Consider the following 14,085-nt stretch of genomic DNA (forward strand, 5'->3'; position numbering starts at 1 on the left):
AAGGTTTCTGGGTTGGGGTTTTTCCCCTCAGCCTCTGCAGAGTCCAGCCTCGACTGGAGGTTAATTCCTGGCTTAGTCCCTTTTCCCTGCTGTATCACTTTTCTTTAGTGAAATTACATTAGTAGTGAGAAAAAGTTCTGCCAATAGTTTAACTCGAATTACTTCTTGCCACCTGTATAACCCTTGATGATTGCATTGGGATCTATTCAGAATAACTATAATTTAGTAAATGCTATGTTTGCCATTCCTAAGTGTAGCTTTATACAAACTTAGATTAGATAATTCCCTGCCCAGTTATGGGTGCCAACATGCTGGTCAGAAATTTTCAGAAGTGTTTTTTTTTCTTTTTCCCATGCTGTAACTAAACTTGGCCATTGTAACCGTATAAAGTAACAAACTGATTGCTACTTTCAGGACAAATTTGGTAAATTCTTAGGTATTACATTAGTCTGAGAGATTTTCCACTGTTGGCCCTTGGGAAAACCAGACCTGGCAATGGTGTGAAGCAGAGACCCTGGTGAGACCCTCAGCAAAAGTGCTCCTGAAAAATAACTTCCAAAGAGACTTCACATGGGAGATGCCACCAGGAGAGCTGAGGGGTGTTTCAGAGGTCAGCCTTGGAAATGAGGCTTGCTCCCTTCCTGACCTCTCTTCCGAAAGAGACACAGCAGGAGCAGGGAAGGTGAGCCTCGCCAGCTTTAAATGAGCGCTGTGGCACGCTTGTGAAACTTCACCTTCAGCAGGTCCCAGCACAGGTGCTGCAAGAGGCGGTGTCCCAGCATCACCAAAAGGGAATGCAGGAGCTATGGATGTTTTTGTCCTCAACACCTGGGACTGCCCTGGTGCTTTCCTCCTTTGATAAAAGCAGGCAAGGCAGTTGCCTGAAAAATGCTGGCTAACCAAGTTAGTTGGCCGCACAACAGTGCTGCTGACATCTTACACTTTTTGACTGCATTTTATGAGTTTCCCTTTATCTGCTTAACTTTCTTTTGCACATATTCTACTGGATTACACAGACATAAGTCACCTGTAATTTTCCCCTGTACCAACGGGTGCTTATGTGCCTTTCTGAAAACATCCCATGCTGTCTTGTGTGGTGATGAGCCATCTCTATCAAATTGCTTAACAATATCAAGCATTTCAGTTGACCTTTTTAGTACCTCTTACTTTTATTTGCTAGCATGTGAACAGGCTATTAGGTATAACAAAATGATTGCTTTGTTTTCTTCATGAAGAATGTCATTGGGAAAAAAAAATGCAGACAAATTTTGTCATCAGTTGAAATGGTGGCTGGAAACTTGAGGCCAGAGACGGAAATAGTAAAATGAACAGATTGAAAAATATTTGATAGTTCTTCCTTAGAAAGATGTTTTAACCAGTTTAAGTGAATTTTTTTACCTTCGTCAGCTAGGAGAATTAAATATTTTCTTCCAAGGACATTGTAGCTCCACTGCCTAGATGGATATATGGTTCACAGAGTCACAAGACACCCATGTCCCATATGCTCTGCTGTTTTTCTGCTAATCCTTTCTTCACAGCAAGCGCCGCAGTGCCCCAGTGGCCAGGGCTTCAGCTCTGTACAAACATTAGGTTGCCATCTGTGTTAGGTGGGTACCCTAGTCCCAACAGGACTTTCAGACTTTCTGCTATTGGCTTGATCTCAATCACTTCACCTTTAATAAAAGAAGAAGAAGAAAAAAAAAAAAAAAAAAGGTTTACACATTTTCTTGAAGAAACCAGTTCCTGTGCTGTGGTCATAGCAAAACGACTGTATGAGGACAAATGAATTTATATGCTCCATATATATATATTGTGGTATGGAAATGTGAGTCATTTATCTGTTGACCTGATGGGGTGAGAAAATAAACCCTTAAATATTGTCATTTCTCTCTTTCTTTCCTTTGTTTTCTTTCTTTCTCTTCTTAGTTGGTTAAATCAAAGTGTCTCTGGACATATAGACTTCCATGAAGCAGAAGAGTTTTAGATCCTCTGCTTTGCTACATAAACAGTGAGGCTGTTCCTGTCTTGAACTCATCACTCTCCCTTGACACAGCTAGTGACTGGAAGGAGGAGAAAGTTCTTTGAAATAATTTTCTCTTAGTATTCATTTGCCGCGTCAGACAATTAAAAATATAAAGTCTGCAAGCCATAGGGAGTACTTGCTTCATGGTTTTGAGTTCCCAGTTGCACTACAAACTACCTTCTGATCCGAGCTTAGTGTGGGACAGAGATGGCTTCACAGGGCTTCAGAGGGCCTGTTGTGACCACACCTTGCCACCAGGGAAGAACAGCACAGCAGAAGGTTTATGCTGACATTGTTGGCTTGCTCCTGCACGGGCTGGTGACTTTTAATCCGATGCACCCTGCATGACTGTCCAGGCAGAGTCAGGCATGACCCTGGCAGTCCCACCAAAAGTTTGTATGTGCCCTTTTTGTGCCCTGATCCCTGCAGTCCTCTCTGCACGTAGGGCAGTAGAGGGGCCAGGGAGTCCTGGACCCCCCAGCCCATGGTGGGCCGGTGCTCACTCTGAAGAGGCAAGGCCACATGAGCAGGGTCGGCCATGTGGCCTGGGCTTCTGGTGGCAGCCTTCCCCTGAGGCCATGCCCAGCCGCCCAGCCCAGGTTGCTCAGAGGGCACACACATCAAGCGCCCGCTGCAACAAAGTTAGTGAAACTGCTTTTGAAATCCTCTTCCACAAGCTCTAGGGTAGGATTAATCATCCAGAGTGGCAGCGTAGGAGCAAGCCCCCCTGAAATGTAAGAGATGGGGACAGAGGGGTCTGTGGTGGTGTGCGGCCCCAGACCCGGAGAGCTGCTGCCGCGCCAGAGCCAACCCTGCCCTGCCAGCTTTCTGGTGCATGCAAAACCGGTGCTTGCTTCCTGCTTTTTGTTCTTCAGCAATAGGGGACAGGAACTATGAAGGGAATAATTACTGGAGGTAAACGTCTTCATTTTTTTTTCTCTGTAAATTGACTGCATGTGAACCTCGGGAGTGCTGAGATCTTCCAAAGCTCTGCACCCCGCTTTGTGAGTGAGCCTTGCGCTCCCTCTTCTGGCATGTGGACTGGGTGCTGCGGAGGGAGGAGGAGGAGGGACGCTGGTGATGGTGGTTGTCCTCTGCTCACAGGTGCTAGCACCTGGGGCCCTGCTTGTCCTCAGCTGCTCTCGGCCGCACTGCCACCAGCCTACCTCTCCCCAACCATCCTCACCCACCCAGAGGGGATCTGGCTCCTTTAAGGAAGAGAAATCCCTTGACCATTCTTTGCCAGGATCCTCCTGTTTGGACCTCAGGAGGTGCAGACCTGGATGGGAGAGTCTCCTTCAATCAGAAACCCCGCACTGTAGGCTGCACTGGGGAAATGACCCTGACAGTGCTGGCTTGTGGGTTTGGGCATACCATAGCAATGCTGCAGCCTTCCAGTGGATGACAAGAGAAAGAAAACAATTTTTTCTATGATTTTGTGGTTTTAAGGTTTTTAGTTTGTTTGTGTACTTAATGGATTCAAGATACAAATGAGCCTTTGGCTCAGTGCAATCCACAGATACACCTGAGTTCCTCCTAGCACTTCTTCCTGCTCCTCAGCCATCTTGTGCGAGCTCGGAGTTCTCCAGCACTGGCACACGGGGATGGATTTGTCTGCTTGCTGAGTCACGCTGGTGCCACACACACTCACCTGGGACATCCCAGATACCTGCACTGAGCTGCCAGGACTCAATGGGACTCTTCTGCCCTGCTGGATGGGAAGTTCTCGATACTGCTCTTGGGTGGTGTGGAACACCTCACAGTTTGAGATTTAGCCCAAACCAACGGTACTGGCACTTTCACACATAGGTGCATAGTGCAACTATTTACGTTAGGTAGCTATAAGATATCCAGAGATAACTCACAGGTGTTTAGGTCCCTACTTACAGTTGTCCACAGGTGCTAGCGGTCCAAATGTTTATTATGTCCAGAGAGGTCTAAGACATGATGTAGTTGCCTGCACATACCTCTCTGTTGCCATTTTGGCATGCTTCAGGGGACTTTCAGCCACTGCTCAAGAACACAAGTTCCCTGCAAGTCCTTCAGGTCTTAGAGTGACTGAAACATGCAAAAGTAGTTCTTGAACTAAAAGATATGTATACAAAATAGAAGCTTGACATTTAGAAATATAAAAAAGTCTTTCAGGGATCATTTTAGAAAATAATTTATTTTGCTCAAAGCTAAAAATTGGTGCTGGTTGAATCCAAACTTGTAACAGAGCCTTTCCTCTTACACCTCATCTCCATATTGCTTTATTTGCTCTGATGATGATTTAGTCTCTGGGAATTCAAGAGGCTTGCTGATCATTTCTAGTTGTTTCAGTCATTAAAAGGAGTAGGGGTAACCCCTTAAACACCCAACATTTTATTTTATTTTATTTTATTTTATTTTATTTTATTTTATTTTATTTTATTTTATATTTTCTTGTTCAAGTTGACTAAATAACTTGCTTGGGGGATGCTTCTTTGCCTACACAGCGCCAATCCAGGGTGGTTTGCACACCCAGCCAGCTGGGGATAGGAGATGCAGCAGCTCAGCCAAGCCCAACAGACTGGTAGCAGCATGGAGGGAAAACTGCTTTGTTGAAAGTTGCTGCACCAACCATGACAGTAGGAGAAGGGGATGGTGGAGTGAGGCTAGCCAGGCTTCGTGTCACTGCTATTAGTCAGGGTGTCTAAGTAGAGACAAGCTTCTGCAGGAAATCGATTTTAAAGACAATGCTTTGGATGGAATCACAAGAAAAAAAAAAGAAAAGGTGAAAAGCAAGATTGCAGAGAGCTCATCCTCTGCTGCAACATTCTGCTGTCCTGATAAATGCAGCTCTTTGAGCTCTTGACCATTCTGTTCATTTTCCCTCTGCTATTGCTCATGTAAAGAAACCACTGACATGAGCGCTGAACATGCTCACACGAAAAGATGCAGAAAAGGTGATTTTGCATGGTGGGGGATAAAATAAAGGAAGACAGGGAAGTATTTACAGTCCAGGTGTTCCCATGTGGCTCCTTCCATACTGCAGCCCAGGGAGATGAGGTGCTGGGGTGGCACCATGTCCCCAGATGTCTGCTTGGCAGATCCTGGATGCTGCATGTATGCAAAGCAATGCACGTACACAAAAATGTATATACACAAAAGCTGTGTGATGCCTCTGTGATGCCTTGAAATCCATGGTTTTCCCTTGCTCTTGGGCACATCACATTAGTTAAAGTCTATCTAAAGCAAAGGATAAGCTAAACAATATATATATGTATATACACGTCACAAGCATATGTATACACATACAAATATATGTTGTAAAATATAGATATAAAAACATAGCCATAAATTCATGTTTTTTCCTGTCTACCTGGTACAGCCACTCCAGGGTCACAAACATGCCAGTCTCATACCAGATGTACCTGTGAACTCAGGGTTATGTTGCCTTCCACTATAAATAGGCCCAGCACGGATCTATTTAATCCTTTAAGCAAAGGGCTGCTTAGTGATGAAGGCTGTGGTCTTGGCCTGCATTCAGAAGTGCAATACACTAATCTTCACAGTTTAAATAGCTTTAAACAGTGGTGTCACTGAAACTGGGGGCCATGTGATGGGGAAGGTCTGTGTGAAAGGCAAGGGGAAGCTCATGCAAAAAGCCTCAGCTCCAGTGTGCCAGTGAAGATGGGCTTGCAGGGTGGGGAACCTTCCTTCAGCCCCCCCAGGCAAAAGCAGGACTCTTTGCCTTAAAGCACCAAATCCAGACAGCTTGTCATGCCTTGCCTGTGTGCCGAACACCTATCAGGAATCCTTTATTTCTTGTTTTGCATCGTGCTCTCTGTGCACACTGTACTGCGGTACCTGAGAGACTCTCAGAGTGACCCCGCTGCTCTGCCAGGTGAGCTGCAGACACCTGCACAAAGAACGTTTCTGAGCTATGCACAACAGGGATTATACAGGATGATGCCGTAGAAACCTATTTAAATAAATCTTTCTTATATTGTTAGCACTAGATTAACTAAACACCTCAAAAATCTCCTTTATTTCTGAATATTGGCTTACTTTTGGAGTTCATTTAACTTGGAGAATGAGAACTGGCTAGCTCTTTTGTAATGCAGTCCTCTAGGGATGTTCCTATTGCCACTTCATTTCTCCTGGTGTCACATACATAGCGGAGAGGCACCCATGCACGACTGAAAGCAGCAAATAGCTTCACCCCCCCACACCCCACTTTGTGCCTGCAGAATGGTGAGGCTTCCTTTGAGCTGCCGGCTAGTTAAATTAACTCTGCTTTCTGCCAACCCAAGAAAGAAAAAACTGTGGTCATTTCTGATCAGGTTCAAAGAAATGCATGTTTTGAGCTATTCATTCCTAAAACCAGCTCACCCAGTGGGGAACACGAAAGTCGACTTTACCAAAAAACGCCTCTTCACTGCCGTTCCCTGCTACGTAAGCAGTCGCTCTGTGTGTGCTGGGGCACGCTGGCCTCACAGACGGCGTCACATCCCCTTGTCATCCAGACTGTGTCCCAGAAGACCACCCAGACCTGGGATGAGTCCACTTGCATTGCTCTTCTCTGTATTTAACCTTCAGGCAGAGCGTGTGCCTGCAGGCAAAAGCGCACTCAGGATTTTATTTTCTAATAGTTGTGTTCGTCCAAATACCCTGATTTACGTTTGCCTAAGGAGGAGCTTTTCGGCTGTTTTATTCCTTTAATCACCCCCGATTAACATGTTTTTGGCACACCTGGTGTCCCGTGAACAGGCAGGTAAAGGCTGGCAAAGATACCCCAAAATAGTGTGGGGGGGGTCTGCATTTGACTGTCAGGCTTTCACCCCGGCATTTGCCTGGCTCTCCTTTATCTCGGGGTGTGTCCTGCCCGTCGCTAAATAAGCTGTTTCCAATCTGGTGAATCACCAAATCAGTGCATTTGTGTGTGTGTACAGCAATAGTTTTTATTGACTTCTTAAATTATGCAGGTAATGGGGAGCCTTCAGATAATGCTCAATCCAGAAACAAAATGCTGTGGTGCTGCAATTTCGGGGTGTAGGGGGGAAGAACTGGGGTTTCTTATTTAGCGAGGGACACATGCACAAAGCCAATTGCAAATGGATGTACACAGGGGTGTGTTATTCCCCCCTTTCTTTTAACAGTGTGGAGTAGGTAAATGCTCCCAGGTAAATGGTAGGGGAGCATTTGTGCAGCCTCCCTGCTCCCTGGGGACTCCCCACCCCACTTCTCACTGCCCTGCTGATAACACACACGGGCTCTCTGTAGGACTGGGGAAAGCTGTGGCTAAGGCACAAGTGGGGCTGCACGTCTCTCCTTCACACTGCTCAGACATCGTCTCTGCAGTCCTGAAGCAGGAAGGAGAGCAAGGAGAGAGGAGTCAGGGGCTGGGCATGCTGAAGCCGGTGGCGTGGGCTTGAGGCTCTTCTCTGTCGCCTTGTAGGCTCTGACCTTCTCCTGGGAAGGCCCCGGCTCTGTTTCTGCATTGCAGTCTTCTTCACGCTTCCAAGCGTGTTTGTGGGATTTATGTCATTCTGGTGAGTGGCAAATCCCCAGTGACATGCAGGTCTCTGTAAGGACAAGTCTTACAGCGGTGTCCCTGTGTCCCATGAAGCGATGCTGCGGGAGCTCAGAGGGCTGCTGTGAGCAGCCATTGCTGCTCCCCCTCCAGCTCACCCATGTCTCAGGCAGGGATGAACAGCTTCAAGTCCCACAGGAGTCTGTGGTCAGCATTTTCTTGTTACCTGCTGCATACCCTGGAGGGATGCTGGAAATGAAAACACCCATAACGCTCTTTAAGCTGTTGGTCCAAGTCTTTTTTTTTTTTTTTGGTGTGTTGGTTTGCTGACCCATGATTATTTTTAAGCCCACCTGCCTTTTTGAGGCTTTATTCTTTTCATCCAAGAAGAAAAACACCTGACAGCTCGGCTCCCTGAGGCTGAAGGACGAGGTTGGCCAGAGGGGCTGTGGTGGCCCCAGCTTGGTGTCACGGCCAGCTCTGGGGCCGCACATGGCCCCGCTCCCTATAGCAGGGGACTGGGATCTGCGGGGGGGTGGAGAAAGCAAAAGGCTTATGAGGTGAGAAGGAGGTCCTGAGAGGTAGAGAGGATCTAGGGGCATTGAGGTGGAGGTGCTATAAAAAGCAGGGATTACGGTGGTGTGGGTGGATGTGGGGACTCAGCACCACGGAGGAGCAGGGATGCAAATCCTGGCTCCAGCCTCGCAGTGCAGGAGAAGCAGGAGGATGAAGTGAAGAAAACAGATTATAAATAGGCCACCTGCTTTCCCTCCATGCAGCCTATGTGGAAAAAATTAACAAACTTAATTGCTTTTAGTTTTTCAACAGGAAAGCAAGGTATGGAAAGTATTGCTGACAATAAAGGTCTTTCAGTATAGCACAGCCCAGCAGTTTACAACTGAGGCTTGACAAGTGGGAAGCTTCAAAAGGGATGCAAGTTGTACATATTAAATGGTAAAGGTAATTAGGCAGGGTTTGGGTTCATAACTGGACCCTTGAGGAGGAGCTACCTTACACTGCAGTATGACATGGGCACTACGGCTGGAGTGCATTGGCCTTCTGTTGTGGGTGAGCTGAGGTGGTAAGCAGAAAAGGTACGCATAAATTTGCTTTTGATGGTTTATTACTATTATAAGGTCATATTTAGGTTTCTACAGTTTCCACAGGCAGAATTAAGTAATTGTGCCAAAATATTCAGTCTGTGAGGGTGAAGAAAATGTCCACAGTGAGATGAAGTAAGATGTTTCTGGAGAAGTTTAGCTTCCATTTTTCCACCAGCTTCAAGGGTTTCTTGAAATCAAGCTATCTCACAGCACATGGCTGTAAGTGCCTAGCACTGGGTGCCTGTACTGAAATACGTTTCGTGGCAGTTGTGTTTTGGCCTGAGGCCTGTAAGCTGTGATACTGTCCCAGCCTGATGCTAATAAAAGGGAAGGTTGCTAAAATTTTAAATAAACCTTTTTCTTTCTGCCGTTGGCGAGTGACACAAAACATTTTGTAGGGAAAGGGGACATTTTCGTTGTTATTGTTCAATTACAGCCTCAGACTCAGCTGGGAATAGTCTAGCCAGGTAGTTTTAGATGTGGATAATAAGCTGCTCTGCAGATCTCTCTGGGTTAACAGCAGCTCCGCAGTGACATCTTACAGCTATTTCACTGTAGTCCTTCAATATTTAAAATATATCCTGTACACCAAAGCAAGAGAAAGCCTGGGACTCCTGGTCATCCCAGCACGGCCACAAACCTTGGGATAACCAGAGGAGACCTGAGCAGCAGCATCGGGGGCGCAGTGGCATCTCCCCCATCACCCCTCCCTGGCGGGGACCATCGACATCTTCTCATTAACCACTTCTGGTAGTCCAGATGCCAGCCAGTTTAGCATTTATTTGTGGGTTTTTTTATTATTTATTATTATTATTTTCTAAATGGAGGTTGTAGGCAAAATTTTGATATATGCTGCCATCTGCTGTGGGCTTAAAATCATCCTGAGCATATTGCATCAGTTGGTGATGGAGGCGATGCTGCTGAGGATGCGGGTGCTCAAAGAAGTGACAGCATGACACGGTGTGACGTAATCGTATAAAAAGGAGCTAAAGCCACCATCCACTCGATCCTCTATGCAAAACGCGTGCTTTCAGGGTAGAGGGCTGATCACAGCGTACTCAGCTTACAAAGCTTGCAAAGCCCTACGAACAACGACAATGCCACCACACAGCAGTGGTAGAGCTGCCGTGATCTGTCTGTGACCTCTATATCGCCAGAGATGCTGATGGATGGTGCAGTGCCAAGGCTGGGTGGCCAAACTGCCAGTGCTGCAAAACCATCCCAGTGGTGTTGGTGGCCAAAGCAGCCGACAGCGGGGCAAGCTGCAGCACCCAGCTCCCACCAGGCACGCGGGACCAAGGCCAAGCCTCAGGGCGCTGGAGCCATCTCATGGCTTCATCTCATGGCTGAAGCCACCTCATGGCTTCAAGTGACGCAGCTCCTTACCAAGGCCCTTACTGCTCTGGTGCCCTAGGAGGACAGCTCATTTTGGGGGGGGTACCTGAGGTAAAGGGGCAGTGAGGGGTGGTCTGCAAAGATGGGTGGAAACTGGTTATTTGCAGAATAACCATATCTATTTTAAAATAGACCATATTTTATTGTGGGACCATATCTATTTTAAAATTTACACCTCAGAAAAGAAAGCCTCATCACCACTATTGCCCTCAGCAGCCACGTTAATTTCATCCAGCAGGACCCACTCAAGCACATCCTTTCTCAGGAGAGCCACAGCCTGCCTCAGGGTCCCACCAGCCTGTCCTGCACCAGCTGCAGCAGGGGACAGTCCTCAAAAGGTAGGTGTGCAGGGTGGGATCCCATTCACTGTAGCTAATTTCCATTTATTTAGGCCTCTGCTAAGGAATTAAAGCAGGTTTTGTCATTAATTGTTTTCCACATGTCCATTGTGCTTTATATATTCATATTGCTCAGACTGGCAGCTGCCAAAGTGCTCTTTAGAAAAATGAACGAGGTACAGAGTCAATTTTCTTTTAACCAGCAAAAATTGGTCTGACTGTTTTCTGCAATCCTCAGAGCTATGTTTTTACTTCTCCCGTGCCAAATTTTGAAGCAAAGCATTCAAAATCCTGCCTGGCTAACCAGCATCAATGCTGGGAACACAACCTTGCTGTCTTGTACTGGGGCAGGTGCTGTACCAGTAAGAAAGCAAGTGGCAAAAGCAAGAAAACAAGCTCAGATGCCTCCGCTCCTGTAAAATACGTAAAAACAGAGATTAAAGGCAATGATCAAGTGTGCTCTTTCAGTTGAGATAAGAAACACTTCCTTCTACCTTCCCTAAAGTTAAACAGCTGAAGTAAGCTTGTTTCTTACTGTGCTCTATGTAATCGCAGGTTTCTGCACCCCACAGGTGTGATACCGGTTCTCACAGGGCTGTTTTGTTGAAGAAAAGAAATTCCAGCTGTGTATCTTGAAATGCACTATGCTCACAGAGATACTGGAGAACGTATCTTTCACCTTTCAGTGATAGACCTAAGTCTGTCACCACAACAGCAGGTTTTACAGTGCAGCACCTAGATGGTGGATGTTGAAGACCACCAACAATTGGATGATCCAGATCTGTTCTTTTTGTAAGTTTAATGTGCAGATCGTGTATTTGCATTTACAACTTTACATGAATCTCCACAATGAGAAAGCCCCCACAAGCCCAGCCCTGCTTCACACACCCTTCTCCGTGCAGTGCTTGCTTCCTGGTGGAGGATGTGCTAGCATGTGAAAGCATGTAAAGTCTCAGAATACACTTTTGTTTTCTCAAACCCCAAGATTTTCATACATTGGTTCCTAATTAATCTCTGTACAGTTACCAAAATTGCCTTTTTATTTAGGCATCTCAAGTGAAAAATAAAAAAATAAAAAATCATAATAATAAAAAAAAAAAGAATTCCAAACTGGACAAAAGAGATTTTATTTGTATGTTATCAGAGCATCTGGGGAAAAAGTGTGTATTGAATAAAAATTCATCCAATCTTATCAGCTTTATCTCAACTTCCAGACAATTCTCATGATGACAAGAGCAGGTGATGGATGGAAAAAGAATATTTTTCATGTGCTGGACATTTCTTGAAAGTTATACACCGGATGAATTTTCTGAGAGTCTAATGCTTGTTGCTGATGCAAGTTTGCTCCACAGGTGATGCAACAAACAGGTTGTATTTCTAAGGGATACTATGACTGTAATGTAATCCTTTCCCAGTGCATCTATTTTAACCAGTGATGTGAGTTCACAAGCTAGAAGCTGTTTCATCATCCTCTTTAATAATGTAGCAGATACACAGTCCTCTAGTAGAAAGATCTTAAATATTTCCAAGGTGTTCACCATGAAACTCCTAATCAGAATGAGTTAAATGAGAGCTGCCTTCACCCCTATCTAGTTTGGCAGGCCTCTGTGCATACACATGCAGTGTAGCTAATTATTTTCATTGAAGAGGAAGAAGAAAATCCAAGGAAAAGGACAGGCATGGTCACCTGCCCTCGTGTCACCTCTTTGAAATTCCTTTACTGTCTACCAGTTCATTCCAGCTGTAACACTGACTACCTGTAGAGACTCCCTCATTGATCCTACCTCTCTTTGAATCAAAGAGAGATGGCAATGGCCATCTCTGCACAAAACCCTTCCCAGAGTAAATGTCCTAAGACCCCACATATCTTCACCTGGCTTAGTGCAAAGAAAATGCTTGTATTGTAGTTAAATTCATTTTTAAACCTCTGGCATGCTTGTTAAAAGCATAAGCAGGGGGAGGAAAATCCAGCTTTATAGAGTGAGACAAAGGTTCTGCCTCTACCTAAGATGCCACAGCAAGGGGCATAACAAATCCAAAGAGAGATTTGCAGCTCTGAGAGCCCGGGCTAGGTCTACCCATCAATAATGGTTATTGACTTAGGGAATAATGTGGCTTCTTGTCTAGAAGACTCTAGCTTTCTGTGTTTTACATTGGGCTTCTCTTTAATATAAAGGTGGCTCACAATGTATACTTACTGTGCAGTCTTTTTATGGAAGTAGGAGTTCAAAAGGAATTTTCAGGGACATTTTCAGAAATATGAAATAACTACTCTGTGATCTGAGAGCTGCAGACCTGAAGGGAGTGGCGACTTGCCATCATCTCATGACCTCATCTCCGACTGCTGATAATACCAAAACATGAGCCATATTGGGGCTGTGAAAGTGTTATGTCTACAAACAGGGAACATTAAAACACTTCAAAAAAAAAAAAAAAAAGCTGTTAGCTACACAAGGGTTCAACATACTTCGTTTTAATGCTGTCACAGTTCTGTCAAGTTGAAATTTTCCATTTTTTTCCAACTTTTGTGTTGGATTTACAGTGATGCTTCCCTCTTCTTTCCAATATGCTGTTTCTGGAAGTGTTATTCACATTGCACTGAAGTTCCTTTTGTGATGGTGAAAGATGTCAGTGCAGTGACCTGTGAGACTGAAGTGAGCATCCACAGAACAACAGAGAGGTTGCCCATTCATGATGGTTTGTTGTTCTCTCTCAATTTTCACCCCACTCTGCAGTCAGAATGCAGTTCTGATTTCACCAGTGCTTTCTTGCAGCGGTGATGGATGACATTTGTGATACAGATACGGAGTTAAAGGCAAACAGAACTGCCTCCAAAACCACATTTCAAGCATATCATAAGCATTTGATCAGATGATAAGATCAGTTTTGGCTGGTATTGAAAAGCTCTGACAACATTGTCTGTTATTAAGCCTACCTAGCCCCTTGCACTCAATTCTACATTGATAACTTGCATCCCAGGTTTTTTAAAGAGAGCAAGTGCAAAACGATCGGGCATTTTTCAAACTAACAACAAGACGCTGTTGCATTAAAATGGCTTGTAAAGCAGGAAACCACAGCAGCACTTCAGATATTTTGTCCCCAGATTAAATGCTTGCATTGCTGCCATCAGTTCACCGGCACCACTGATGTCACTAGTGGGTACAAAGGGTGTGGGATCTATGTATCTATGTCTGCAGAAAAAGGGAGAGAAAACAGGGAAGGCAGCTGAGTATGAGTGCCTTAGTGAGCCGTACTCCATGACATGAGCTTGGGAGCATTCAATGGATATTGTACTGTGTGGTACACCATACGTAGAGCAATGACTTTGGCATTATAGCCTGTCAAAAAGCAGTAAAGAAGTCCCTCTTCTCTTTAAGACTATTCAGTAATCTCAGAATTTTTCAGTAAAGTTATCATCTGTATGTTGCTCATTTCAGAGCCATTTACAGCAACAAAACATCCAAGAATTCAATTTTTAGGGATTTTGCTCACATGATAAAAGACTAGAATCCAGTGAATTCTTTTTTTTTCCTAACAAAAGTTGAGTGTACTTGCCCAATGTGTGCCAAAATTGCCAACTGCTTACTTCCTGTGTGCTTTATGTCTATAAAAAATAACTGCTGGTACCTGTGCAACACTGCATGGGCCTTATACATGAATACTTTCAGGAAAAAAAAAATCTTTTTGTAGTCTGGTTCTTGGAAGGGAAGTACCAAAATAGTAACAAGC

At 45.0% G+C, this 14,085-nt stretch overlaps 1 long non-coding RNA gene across 1 annotated transcript; it reads left to right on the plus strand.

Moving 5' to 3' along the window:
* The first annotated feature begins 401 nt into the window (after positions 1-401).
* LOC310893073 lies at positions 402-11,061 on the plus strand. The gene is made up of 3 exons (XR_014578694.1): positions 402-868; positions 10,254-10,356; positions 10,929-11,061. It is a non-coding gene; the product is annotated as an uncharacterized lncRNA (long non-coding RNA).
* The last annotated feature ends 3,024 nt before the right edge of the window (positions 11,062-14,085 follow it).

This window comes from Anser anser (assembly GCF_964211835.1).
Source record: "Anser anser genome assembly, chromosome: 1".
In the NCBI taxonomy this organism is placed as follows: Eukaryota; Metazoa; Chordata; class Aves; order Anseriformes; family Anatidae; genus Anser; species Anser anser.